Source organism: Phasianus colchicus, chromosome 9, assembly GCF_987193195.1.
Source record: "Phasianus colchicus chromosome 9, bPhaCol1.hap1.1, whole genome shotgun sequence".
In the NCBI taxonomy this organism is placed as follows: domain Eukaryota; kingdom Metazoa; phylum Chordata; class Aves; order Galliformes; family Phasianidae; genus Phasianus; species Phasianus colchicus.
In genome coordinates, this window is record NC_143444.1 from 12,174,669 (window position 1) to 12,188,079 (window position 13,411).

The 13,411-nt window shown below is 37.8% G+C and overlaps 1 protein-coding gene across 15 annotated transcripts in view; it reads right to left on the reverse strand.

The window, feature by feature from the left end:
* ZNF281 (zinc finger protein 281) overlaps positions 1-13,411 on the reverse strand; it is a 128,609-nt gene that overhangs the window by 95,189 nt on the left and 20,009 nt on the right. For 14 of the 15 annotated variants that reach the window (XM_090146158.1, XM_090146155.1, XM_090146154.1 and 11 more), the window contains one exon: positions 12,954-13,025. The gene's annotated coding sequence lies outside the window, so the exon portion shown is untranslated. Of the gene's footprint in view, positions 1-1,203; positions 1,648-12,953; positions 13,026-13,411 lie in introns of those variants that run through there. The other variant, XM_090146167.1, reaches the window with a different exon arrangement.

Here is a 13,411-nt window from a genome sequence, read left to right on the forward strand (position 1 = left end):
AAATAGAGGTGTGCCACTGAAGCAACTACTCTTGCTGCATTTGTATGTTAATGAATTCCTCTGGCTGCTCACTGGTAGCATAAGCAAGCAATTCTGCACGAGGCTAACAGAGATGAAGCCATGCAATATCACAGTTCTTTAATCATTCAAAAATTCATCCTGTACCTTTTTGATTTCTCCTCTGTACAACATCACTACTCGTGGGATAACGTCCTCTTGGCAAGCAACACAAGGTCTATAAACTAACTTCGCAGAGAGTGAATTGCTGTTGCTGTTTCTAGGTTAACATTGACAGGAACTAACAGAGTCTTCAAAAATATCATAAACTTTGTTTTAGAGCTGACACACAATTGCTGCACAGTGCATTACAGGAACATCCAGAGCTGTACAAGCAGATCCAGCACTGCTCAGATAGATGGGGTTTGTCATCCTCTACACCCTACCTCTGGCTGGAAGGGGGGTGGGGATTAGAAGGGGAAGGGAAAAAGGGAGAAAATGAAAGGGCAAGAAAAGCGCTAGTACTAGAAATGCCTTAGACTACAGTATTTCTTGTACAGATATGACCTGTGCAATGTACAGCAATGTAACCTTGAAAAAAATATCAGTAAATAACCTAGAGTACTTTATAAGTGAACAACACAACAGCACTGCTCTGCACTGTCATCTGGGACACTCTGTTTCATTCATCATTATGGTCTCCCATCTCTCTCCCCAAGTCAATTGGGATTCGAAGCGCGGTGGGGAACAGCTCATTCATCCACAGGGGAAAGCAGCATGCTTCACATTGCTAAGGAGCTTCCGGGGATTCTCAATGCCAAAGTGTGTTATCGTTTCTTTGGGAGTCTGAGAAAATAAGAGGGCACTTTTGAGCCCCTTTAACGTTTGTTTCTATTAGAAAACACAGCAGAAGAGCAATCCTGGCTGCTAACAGATCTCGCAGCACTAGCATATGCATTTTATTTGCAAGCTTAACTGTGCAACAAACTCTGAAGCCCAATAGAATGGAATTACATCTACAATGAAGTGTACTTAATCTATCACAGATTACAAATGGAAAGTTGAAAAGCAATTGGTGGGGCCTTTGAAGGGAATCACGTAGAGGTGATTCCCCAGAAAAACACCACATAGGCTGAGGAATAGTGGATGGGAAAGTATTTGCTAGGAGCAAAAAAGAAAGAAATGTGCAGCCTTCAGACCAGAGCACTGACTTTATTCAACGGGGCAAAAAAAGAAGAAATAAACATATATCCTCAAAAAAAGAAGAAAATCTCAGTACAACACAAGTAAGTTGTATTTCAGATGATTTCACTGTGATCATAAAAGTGATATGTAGCAGTAATCGTTGCTAAAAAGGTTGTTCTCCAAAGCTATCTGGCTTGGTCAAAATGCAGAACGTTTCTCCAGCACGTCCTACTCACAAAAATAATTACCAGAATAACTGAAGACAAACCATCATTGTAAAGTCTTTCCTTTTCTTCCGTGGAAGTTATTAATCAAAACCTCCAGCGAATGGCAGCGAGCCAGCAATGGATTCTGCAGAGTCTGCTCCAGCTCTGGTTAACAGGAGCAGCAGCACACAGATTTCACAGCACGACAGGGGTCGATGCCACTGATTTAGTCTTCTGTTATCAACCGCCACTCCCTGATCTGGGTAAGGGAATATTTGGTTTTACACAATCAGACATTTGCTCAATCACCAAAGTTTTGTGTATATAGCCTGCATGTGACACTCAAATGTTAGCGTGACTCCTGTATCTTCATTAGGAAAGCAGAGCTATTTAATACCATTACTTATGTTAATTAAGTACTACTACTGCAATCAATAATGCAGTTTCCATTTTAACAAATTCCCCCCCTACCTTCCCCCCTTTTTTTTGGATGTATAGAAGACACAGTATAAACCGACTCTGCAAGGACAGCGGAGACAGTGCTGCCACCTTTTGGTGCCAGACAAAAACCAGTCTGGTCACATCAGAATTAGGGGCATTAAAAACCTGATGAGAAGTTGCAAGCACAACAGGGGCCACTTCTGACGCGATGTTTTTGAACCCCAATACCTATGTACATTGCATTATTAACAAATTCTAAAAAAGGGGGTGGGCTTCTTCACTCTGTTTCTAAAATTAATTAAATTAATTTACACGGCTTAAAGATTTTGAGTAAAAGGCTGTAAAGACAGGAGCTTTAATTCCAAAGGCAAAAGATTTGTAGTAAAGCAGGTTTAAATATGCAAAATTCAACTATTAACATTTTGTAAAAGCAAAAGAATGGAAATACCAGGAAAGGTAAGGAAATGTCAAGAAAGGGGAAAGGCAAGTGGAAAAAGGGGAAAGGAAACAAAAAAGGAAAAGGAAAGCAAAAAGGAAAAACGAAAGGAAGCTAAAGCAGTTGCTAAAAAAGTTTTCATTGCACAGTAAAATTGCAAGAGCTTCCAAAGGAATATGATTATTAGCAAGTTACATATATTTTAATACACACATGCATGTGCATGTAAGATTAGTGCTACAAGAAATACTATTGCATTGATTCACAATTTGGGAAGACTACGGGGACCTGTTCCTTTGGCTCAAGGAAACCCACAGCTCAGCTGAGCACTGGTGCTGGCAAGCCAAGCCACACTGGCCTCACTGCCACACAGAACGAGTACCTCCCTGCGCCAGGAAGTTTGCCCTATTCCTGAGATACCCTCAGCTGCCAGCAGGCACTTGATGTCTCCAGCAGATCACTCCTCCCTCCCACACCACGGTTACCAGGAGGGCGGGTGGGCTGAAGACACCGTGCCCTCCTCACTTGCTAGGTTGTGGCTGGCTGTCAGCACCGAAGTGATCCTGAATTGCTCAAAACATTTCCCAGGCAAAGATGCTGCTACTAGGGACACGCACGCTTTCCAATCACAGAAATTAATAGTAATGGAGATTAACCTAATTCAGAGAGTAAAACAATACTGCCTCCACCAATGAATTCAGCAACAGATCATCTCAAACCATCTGCAGGGCCAAAGGATAATCCACTGACATTGCTTTCACAGCATTACAAAGGGCAAAAGTAAGGCTGTGGAACAAAGTCTTGCTATTGTCCAATGAATGTAATATTTGATTCAGCCCAATACAGACCAAGCAAATTTTCCTGAAAACTTCTCTACTCTTCTTCATTTCAGCCTTCTTCAAGTACCATCTAAGGATGGTCCTAACAATGTTCCTTTTATAGTCTGTTAAAATTATTTTCCTACATTTTAAAATCTTATCTTCCTCATTATGAAACTCTGCTAAAAGCTCATCACAAGTGTTTCTACGCACACTGCACAAGACAGAATTTCCATACACTGCTCCCCGATTTTCTGTGAATAGTTTTGTTTATGTGGCAGAGTAAAAAAAATTCTGCATTACCTATAGTGTTTAGAAAACATACTTATTTGCAGAAAGTACAGGGCGATACTTTGTAAAAATCTTGTGGCTTCATCCATGAAATACATTTAATTTCTACATCTTCAAAAATAAATATTTGTCAAACAAACTGCTTCACTAACCTGAAAGTATTCCAAGAAAGAATAACAACACTTGCATTTGTATTAGAGCAACAAATGAGAACTTAGAAGAGCAGAAGAGACAAATGAGAATAACTAAATTGAATGGCATTTTATGAGAGTTGTGTCAATCAATTTAGTCCCTGCTGCAGCCATAATGCATCGGCTTCTCTTTTACTTTTCCTTTATTAGTTTTTGAATTTGTCACCTTTTTGTTCCCAGTTTAAAAAAAATAGTCTTGAATTTTAAATTAAATGGCTCTGTATTTATTAGACACACAACCGAATACGCAAAGACCATCACATCATTTTAACATACTTTTCCCTCCATTCTCCATAGCTATTTTCCACAGTGGACATTGGTGATCTGGGATTCTCTTGCATATTCATTTTGCAGGAGGTTAGTTACCTGGTTTGCAGAAGAGACTGAAAGCAAGCTGTATAACATTTGGCATTCACAATCGCATCAGCATTACTCCCCTCATAAGCTCTTCATTTGATTTGATTAATCACTGTAACCTAAAACACTAATGGATTCATTTTCCAATCATTTAAAGTTTACAACAACCACAGAACAGGCAATCTGGCCATTCTTATTTACACTATTCCTTTAGACCTTAAGCATTTCAAAGACAGAGAAGGAAATATGGCAAAATCTGCCTTCTTGTCTGCAGTATTTACATGCTTTACATAGTTTAAAAATATGTGGCTTATTAATGACTGATTTCTCAACCTCTGCAATAAGCTTTTTATTAACGTGACACTCCTTTACTTGCAAGTGTCAAGCAATTTCACACCGTGCATGTATCCTTTATGATGTTTAATATAAAAGATAGTACAGTATTTATATCCCTCACAATAAGAGAATGGATTGTTTTAAGGTTATACAGCCCAGTTGTGATAAAGAAAGAAGGAACCTTACAAAATGATAAATATTTTCATTAAAAAACTTTAAAACTAAAAGTTCAAAGATATGTTCTCCTCTCTTATATCTTGTCAAAACATGACTTAGGACCCAAAACTAATCTACTTTCAATTTTATTCCATATTTCAGTGCTGTCATAGTACTCAGCAGAGAGTATTGGAATACGATCATTTTTTATTTTGTTGATGTTACCGACAGCTTTATTTCACAAAGCAATCTTATACTATGTCTACCACTGGCAGGTCACAAAGGTCAAATAGTCTATCCTTACAGGTAGAGAGCTTATTAAATGGCACGTCTATTAAACCCAATGGACAACATAAAGAAACATTTCAGCAGAATACTTTTAGCATAGTTCACTGAAGACACAGTCAAAAGGGTATTAAATAATTTCCAAAGATTTTATCTTTTTTACAAGCATCTCCAAAATTCTGCTTTGCACAAAGCATTTCAAACAGACGCCAGGAGAGAGAACTGCAGAAAGATGAACTTTGTCTGTACAAACATTTACTTTGTCATATGCATTTTTTTAAATGCACACTTAGTGGTAAGTGGCTTAACAGAGATAACTTTCTGCTTTCGAGGACCATGATATAATTAAATGTTCAATTTAAGATCATCATAAAATCCATACAATGCATTCTCGGCAGTGTTCACACACATGCTTTACATACCAACCTGGATTACCATAAGGTAATTTTTCAGAAGCAATACATGTTAGTTAATTATTTTTACATGACATAATTAATCACAAAATAGCTTGGGGAAAAATCTGATTATGTATATCAGAACAAGGCACTTAAATAAGATCTTCCTGTTGCATCTTGTAAAGTCCAAATAATTCTGTTTAACAAAGAGGGTGTAGGCTTTGCAAGACCCAAATATTTATAGTCATGTAATTGTGATTTTATCTCTCCCTCTGGCATCATTTCATTATTTCAGCATTTGCCAGTTACCTATCGTACACTGGATCTTGCTGTTTCAGTATTTGTATTTGAATGACTGCAGTTACAAAAGGATAAAAAAAAAAATAAAGACATCTTTGGATTGGGAAACCTATACGGTCAGATATTTTTCTTCAGATTTAACCCTTACAGCCCAATCAAAGCAAGTGTTCCTATTGCATTTCCCAACCAGACATACTGATTTCTGGATAGGTAAAATTCTAAATACTGGTATGCGGAATGAATAGAATCTCATACAGGCTTTTGTAGGTAATGCACTTGGCCCTCTGTTACCAGAAGATTCGTCTGGTCGGATAATTAATAAGATACAGAAACATAAAACATGAGTTGTTAAAGTTTACAATTACCTTCCCTCACAGCTCCATTCTAAACGCACTGTCCTTGCTTTAACACATAGTAAATCATCTACCTAAATGTATTTGCACCCAATCATTTTTTAAAGTCACAATCTTTGTAGTGTCAACTTGTCAAGGGTCAAAGGGAAGAACAGGCAAGATTCCCAAATCAATCTGCTTGTAGAAACTGTCTCATTTCATTTCAAATTACCTGCTGTGGCTGAAGCGGGCTATGGACAAACTGCCTTCCTCCATAAACCATGACAGCACAGGTCGAACTTATGTGATCATTCATAAGGGGCAAGTCATGCTGGGTCTGTCATTAACTACTTTTAAACTGCTGTGCAGGGTTAAGTGATCTTGCAGGGCAGCAGCAGATATAAATACTATTTGGACAGTTTAATGTCAGGCGACAACTCCTCTGGGATTAAAAGCATGTAACCCAGTAGTAGTGTTATCGATATAAGGATTAAGGTACTTTGGACCATTTTTTGCAGTCACAACTATTCTGGCATTTTGCATACTATTAAGATATCAGGTACCTAATATAACACCTCTTAAAAAGCTCCCTAAAATGTTAACAGCTATGCCCATCTTCTGTGTAGGCACTCTCCATTGCTTGAGCTTTGCCCCTGTGTGACTGCCCACTCCAGGAGAGGATACTGCTAATCTAAGTACATGAATACACTGCAGCCATCACAGCTTGTCAGGCTGCATGACTCACAGGCGAAGAGTACAGCCCCAAACCAGCACTCCTCAAAGTCATGGGAGGCAGTTCCACAGAAGCCCACATTTAGCAAAGTACTTCTGTAGATGCTTACTTTCAAACATAGGAGTGGACATATTAATTGAACCTGTCATACAGAGATATAAAAATAAAAATTAAAAACATGGCACAGTTTAATAGGGTATGCAGCACTGCATGACAAGTTACTTTGTGCTTCAGTCACATCTCCTTTAGTCTTCACTATACTGATACACTCAAATGAACAAGAAACATACTTGTTAATACCAAAAAGTAGCCAAATCATCTTCCACCTTCTGCAGACAGCAAAAGCCAGAGAACAACATTTATAATGGTGAATTAAGCTGGCCTTAGCATCGAAAAAATCAGAATTTTTTAAAGTAATATATATGAATATTTCCGATTCTTTCTTTACCATCATACTCTTGTTAAACAATTACAAACAGACTGCAGTATCCTTAACACATTCATCTTCAGCCATAAAGCAGCTGGGGATCATTACAAGAACATGCAGGAACAGACCAGTACTCAGTTTGCCAGGGAAGCCAAATTCCAGCTCATCTGAAGACACTCTCCTAACGCATATGATATATACACCAAACCATATATGAAACAGTGTGCTACCACAAGGGAGCTGATTTGCTGGTATCTCATAAAGCACAACAGCCAGTGACACTAAGAAAGAAAGTAGTAAACATTAACCTAACAAAATCCCAAACTTCAGAGACACTGTAACTTCATGAAGGAAGGAAGGAGTAATAAAGAATGCATATCCTTTAAAAATGAAGACAAAAATATCAATACAGTTTGTTCAGAATTCAATACCACTTTCTGAGACAACACAGGATAATGCTGGGTTTTCCTAAATCCACCACAATGACATTGGGTTTAGGAAAGGTGAGGTGCAATGGTTCTGTTACAGGGTGTCAAGCCTACTGGTATTACAGATTGTATTATTCCTGTTATTTAACTTTGCCTGCTGCTCATTTCATGCTTTCATTAGCACCACACTTTTCACCATCCTTTTATAATGAACAACACATACCCAGGCCCACCACACCCTTCCCTCAGCACTGCTGGCTCTCAGGCCCCAACTCCTGAAATTCAGATCCAAAACCAACACACTGAAAAGTAGCTCTTCTCTGATCTCTCTCCATTTCTCCTTCACTTACAAGCTTGTGATTACACCACTTCGCACTCCCTGCCTGCATTGTTGTCCCTGCAGGCTCCCACCCCTCCATCAGCCTCCAGCCTTATTTGTAAGAGACTCAGATAACTCACAGCAAACAATTGTCTTTACGTCTGGCTTCTCTTCATCCTCATCACCCTTGCCCACTGGGAACTCTCACTTCCAGACCAGCTGGCAGGGCAGAGCTCCAAGCCCCCAGCAGCTGATACCACTGAGATCCTTCTAGGTTAAGACAAGTTGGCAGTCTCCCAAAACTGCTAACTTTTTAAATTCAGACCAAATATCACTGCAGCAATGAGAAGATAAATCAGTGACACTACCTTCAGTACCGTGTTTGCTCAAGAAAATAAGGATGGGTTAAAATGGGCAAAACAACCCACTTTCCACTAAGTTTATCCTTGGGAAAAAAAGAAAAATTACTTGCTGAAATCTTTCAAGCAGCTAAGTAAAAACACTGCTAAGGACCTGTTCTTGAATACAGCTCCAAGCACATGTTTAATGTAAAGAAATTGATGCCAATACTTGCAAGCATAAAGAGTGTGTTTTAAATCGACAGCGTGTGTTCAAGCTGTGTTTCAGGTCACTTCTGTTTTCTACTCTGGAATCTTTGAACAATCCCCCAAATATGCCTGTATTTTATCTCCTCTACACCATTCTTTTGGCAGTACGAGTGGAGCTGTGCTGGCTTCACATAGTTTTAGCAAATAATTTTGTTATTCAGAGAATCTACTGCTTCAGAGCTGCAAGGAATTTGCTGTCCAACACTTGCAGTCTTATTTTCTAGAATAGACTAATAATTTTCTAGAATATAGAAATAAAATACCCAGTATAAAACTGTTAAGTTCTACAACTAGAGAAGGGGAGACAGCTTCAATGGAATCTTATGAGTTTCTAAATAACACGTGCTTAGTGTCAAAAAGTCTGTGTCCTGTACATCACTGCATTAAAAAAAAGTGTTCATTTATTCCACTTTTCTTTCTTCAGATAGCATCACAGAAGAAAATTCCTTTACTTTTCAGTTCCACAGTGGTTGGGTGTTGTATTTAATTCTGCAGTATAAGCTTATCAATATCAAAACAGTAAGTAAGCAGATCCTCAAATTGCTTCCTAAGAATTTTCTGTATACTTTGTCAAACAAGGGAAACTAAATCAGTACATGCCAGAGAAACTGGTAACTCAGCCACTGCATCTTCCATGTGTCCAAAATTAAACATTTAGTAATGACACTTCACCGTAAATATATTATTTGACTTGCACCTTTTAAAGGTATTCTCTCAGATTTTGCTACTTTTACCCCATTATGATATCTGTAGCAATCAATGGGAGTTTCTATTCAACAGATTTCTAGAATTTGATGGATGGGAACATTATTGGATATTCAACATTTTTCAGGATGCACTTTTTGTAAACAAGAACACATTTAATTTAAATTATTACTTCTGAGATTGCACTACAGTATTAAAAAAATTATGAACAAGTTTCTATGGCAAAACTGCTTTCAAACCATGACCTGTGGCTTACATGTATTACACAGACATCCAAGTCATCACTGCAAAACGTTTAGAAGGCTAAAAGAGTAGGTAGTTGGTCAAAACCTCACGGTCAAAAAGGCCAGGGTAATAAAAACCAAAAATGAAAGACAAAGTAGAGAAAGTTTGGTTATTTAAAAGCTCATATTTCTCAAAGAAAGAAAAGAAAAATAAGCTTCAGGCCATTCGTGAACCACACCTATAATTACTTGAAACAAGCTCAAAAGACATCATTAAAGATGAAGAAACTGAACAGAAAGACAAATGCTGGATTACCTCTGACCTATCTGCAACAGCTCATTTATTGGAAGAGTGGTGAACAGCTTTTCATGTTCCTTTCTACAGCTTCCTAACCTCAGTAGCTGGGAGGCTAGGGACAGATTGGGCTGATGGGGAGTCTTCTCTAAGAAGGGTGAAAACTGTACCTAAATACACTCAGTTAACAGAGCTTCTCCTTTCCTTACGGTTTGTATTTCTCTGTTATTCTATATGAACAATTTGCTCGTTGCATTCCTTCAGCTGCTGGGTGTTATTTCCAGACTTATGATATTGCAGCATGGTTCCCTCTCCCTGTCTGGAGCATGCAACATGTAGACATGGTCACCTTCTCCCCTGACACCTGAATCAAGCATACTCTTTACAAGTAATTACTAATGAAATTTCCTGAATGCTACCTTTAACATTATTTTAATTAAAAAGTAAGAAAACAGTTGGAAGGATAACAAGCTAACTATATATATATATATATATATAAATAAACACACACACACAAAATGGATTATTTAAACACCAAAACATCCAAGCCACCACAAACAAAGTTAAAAAGCATTACCTGAAAGTTACCACTTTCTGCTATCAAATCTTCCCTTTGAATCATAAGCTATGGAGTGAAAGAATAACACCCACTGTCATGGCAGTACAGAAACCAAACTACCTTGCTGCCATTGGGATAACACCTTACAGCACTACCTAGTTGGAAGAACTCACTGGGGCAATCAGATCAAAACAGAACCACCAAAAAAATCTCTCTAAAAATCTAAAAATACTGATAGCAGTATGCTCTGAATCGGTGTCAAACTTGCACAGCTGCAAGGTGTGCTTAAGACAACGTACCAAAACAGTGGGCTGCAATTGCACTGAATAATAATCTGTCACAGGAATTTTCACAACCCCTTAGTGGATGCAGCAGGCTGTAGCTCCTGAGGGCTCATTCTTTGTCACATCTTTTCTTTAACCAGGAACGATTACAGGATACAAGTTTCAAACCTATCCAGATGCAGATGTCAGCAAACTATGTACCTTGTTATGTACAAGTACAGTTATTTCAATAACACAGTATTCAAATACAATATTTTAATTAAAAACAGATGGCACGAGCTTGATTGAAGAATCAAGTTGCTTGGCAACAGTGTGCAATAGGAGGAAATGCCTGACGCTGATTTCAGTAATAGAAAATATTCCCTTAAAAGAATACTGAAAGGCAACTTCAGAGAAACTCCCAAGTCACTCTGGTATTTACTGGACAATACCTTACATATATTGAATAACAACAGTGACTATGTATCTTAAAGCACAGCTATTTTCCCATGTGAAGGCAGAGAAAACATTTGTTGACCATTCTGTAAAACTGCCTTACATTCAAAAGGCTGAAGATGATTACTTTGAAGGAATGAGCCAATCTATTCTCTTTTAAGAATCTTTGGAAAGATGGAATGAGAAACCTTATCCCGAGGTTGCAGCCAAAAACATGCAGAGGAGGAGGAGCTGCTTCCCAGCCCTCAGCAACTTAGCCCTGCTACAAGTACTGCTGCTCAGTACTAAAGTAACTAAAAAACAATTCCATTCAGCACCTATGTGGAGTAGATTAATTTACAACATAGCAGAGATCAGTCAGTCCAAGGCAAATGATCCCAAGAACAGTGAGTTATGGAAATCAAGCTATATACTTTAGTGAAAATTTCCAACATTAATGCAGTAACAGACAAGAAGTTATCCAGAATACGTTTCTTTGATCAATTTAACATGAGAGGTGATGGACTTTTCATCCTTGTGTGTTCGGAGCCATCCAGAAGTCATCTAATTTGGGTTTTTAATTAAAAAAAATTGCATTTCCACTAATCTAAGAGCATTTTCCATAATACATCAAACAAATACTTTAGTCATTCAGTTATGTCTAAGCCACTCCAGATAGAAGATTTCTCTTAGCCAAGAATCTTTTCTTCCCCAAACTGATTTGTGTTTTGAGCCCATACAATTGCACAGGCTTTGCTTTAAACTGGGAGCTCCTGTTCAACGGCACCTCTTTCTGTCATGTGCCACAAAGACACTCCCACTTTTTTTGCTCCCACAACAAAAAAGTTAAGGACATTAAGTCTATGATGCAATGAGAGGGAAACTCCAGTGCCTTGCAAGCAAACATTCTCTAAGAAATGGATATCATTTTAAGAAAAATATATATATATACACACACATATATATACGCACAGGAGCCTTATGGCTCATCTGCTAAAATTTAAATACAGAGTTCTAGACAACTGAAGCCAGCAAAGATGATCATCCTGGATGTAAGCACACAATAGAGGAAAAGGTGACAGTGACCTTTGGTGTGTTTTAAGAGTCACAGCAATAGTGGCACCAGCAGACAGCAAACAGAACCATTAGCAGACACTCAGGGTAAGAGCAAAGGTAGTTGGAGTGAAGCAGATAGAAAGAATGCAAGAAGCTAAGTGGAGGAAAACTGACAAAAATCAAATTTTACTTTTGAAAAGCAGTTACTCAAAATGTATTAAATCTGGGGGGAAAAAGTCAGGCAAATATAACAAATTTTCACAGATGTCTCTAGATGTTCAATTCATTGTTCTTTTAAATACCACAAGGTTCTCTAAATTTTTAGGTTTTAATTTCACCCTCACAAACCTCAACCTCTGCAAAGAGATCAAAACTCTGAGAGTCCAAGCACAAAAAGTTTCCAAAGAAAAATATTTTGCTTGCACTCAGTACTCGAAGAACTGAGTACCTCCTCTCTGCTCCAATTTAAGAGTGTGTTGCTTCAGTGTTATACTGAACTTAATATACACAAATTTAAAATGTAAGAACTTGTTTCAAAGACTTTCTCAATCTTCTCAGGACAGTGCTGAAAGGAAATATTAACTTAAAAATAAAAAATCTTTGCAATGATTGAAAGGTTTATAACTTAGTAATGTAGTGTTAATTTGCATAACCTAAGTACTCTGTATATTCAGAAACATTTTGTGAAACATTAGTTACGCCTTTATTACATTATTCTCAGACTGACAATAATTAAAAAAAAACAATTTGTGCAAACGAGCCACCATTAGCAACCTCAAGAATTGCAAACTCTTCCTCTGAGAAGTTTACCTGTTCAGTGCATATTGACCACATCTGGAATTCTGTGCCCAACAACTATTTGGTAATTTTGCTGTGTTTCGTACCAATACAGATGCTTTGTGAATGTTTTCATTCAAGGATTGAACATAAATAATAAAAACATGCAGAAGCTAAGCAAGTGTCATTGAGGATGTCTGCAAAGGAAATAAAGTAACTGTGTTTTCTCATCCAGGGAAATCTGATTTTTTTGTGTCAGACTCTGAAAATGGGAGGGAGGCAAGGCCTTGAGTGACTTCTCTGCAGTTATTTTGCATCCTTAAAGATAGTACACAAAACATTCACTATATCTGCTTTTATATTTCAGCTCTCTTTAGGATTCTAAATGCTGTACTTACATTTTTACAGTTCCTGGTGCTCTGCCACATAGCTATTTGCCACATCCATATGTTTGACTTCTTTGGGCATTCCTGTAAAATCAGTAGGGAATTTCTTAGTCAGGCAAAGTCTTTTAATGTAGCTGAATTTTACACATGTAGCTTTGAAGATCTGCCCTATCATGCACTGACGTTAAAAAAAGGAAGCATAGTAGTAGTTGACTGACAGGGAGCTTGAAGGAGGATATTATATAACAAATATATAAATATGTATATATAGATAGATAGATGCACACATATGAAATCATACTTTGTCAATTGTAGAGTAATAGCAGTTTTTTCCCTTGGTAGTCATAACCAAAGAATGCCACTGGGCTGTCATTACCCATCCTTACTTTACCTTGCTGACATTTTTCACATTATTAAATCATGACTTCACATTTCATATGCCTACTGTAAGATTCTATCATCATTTGAAG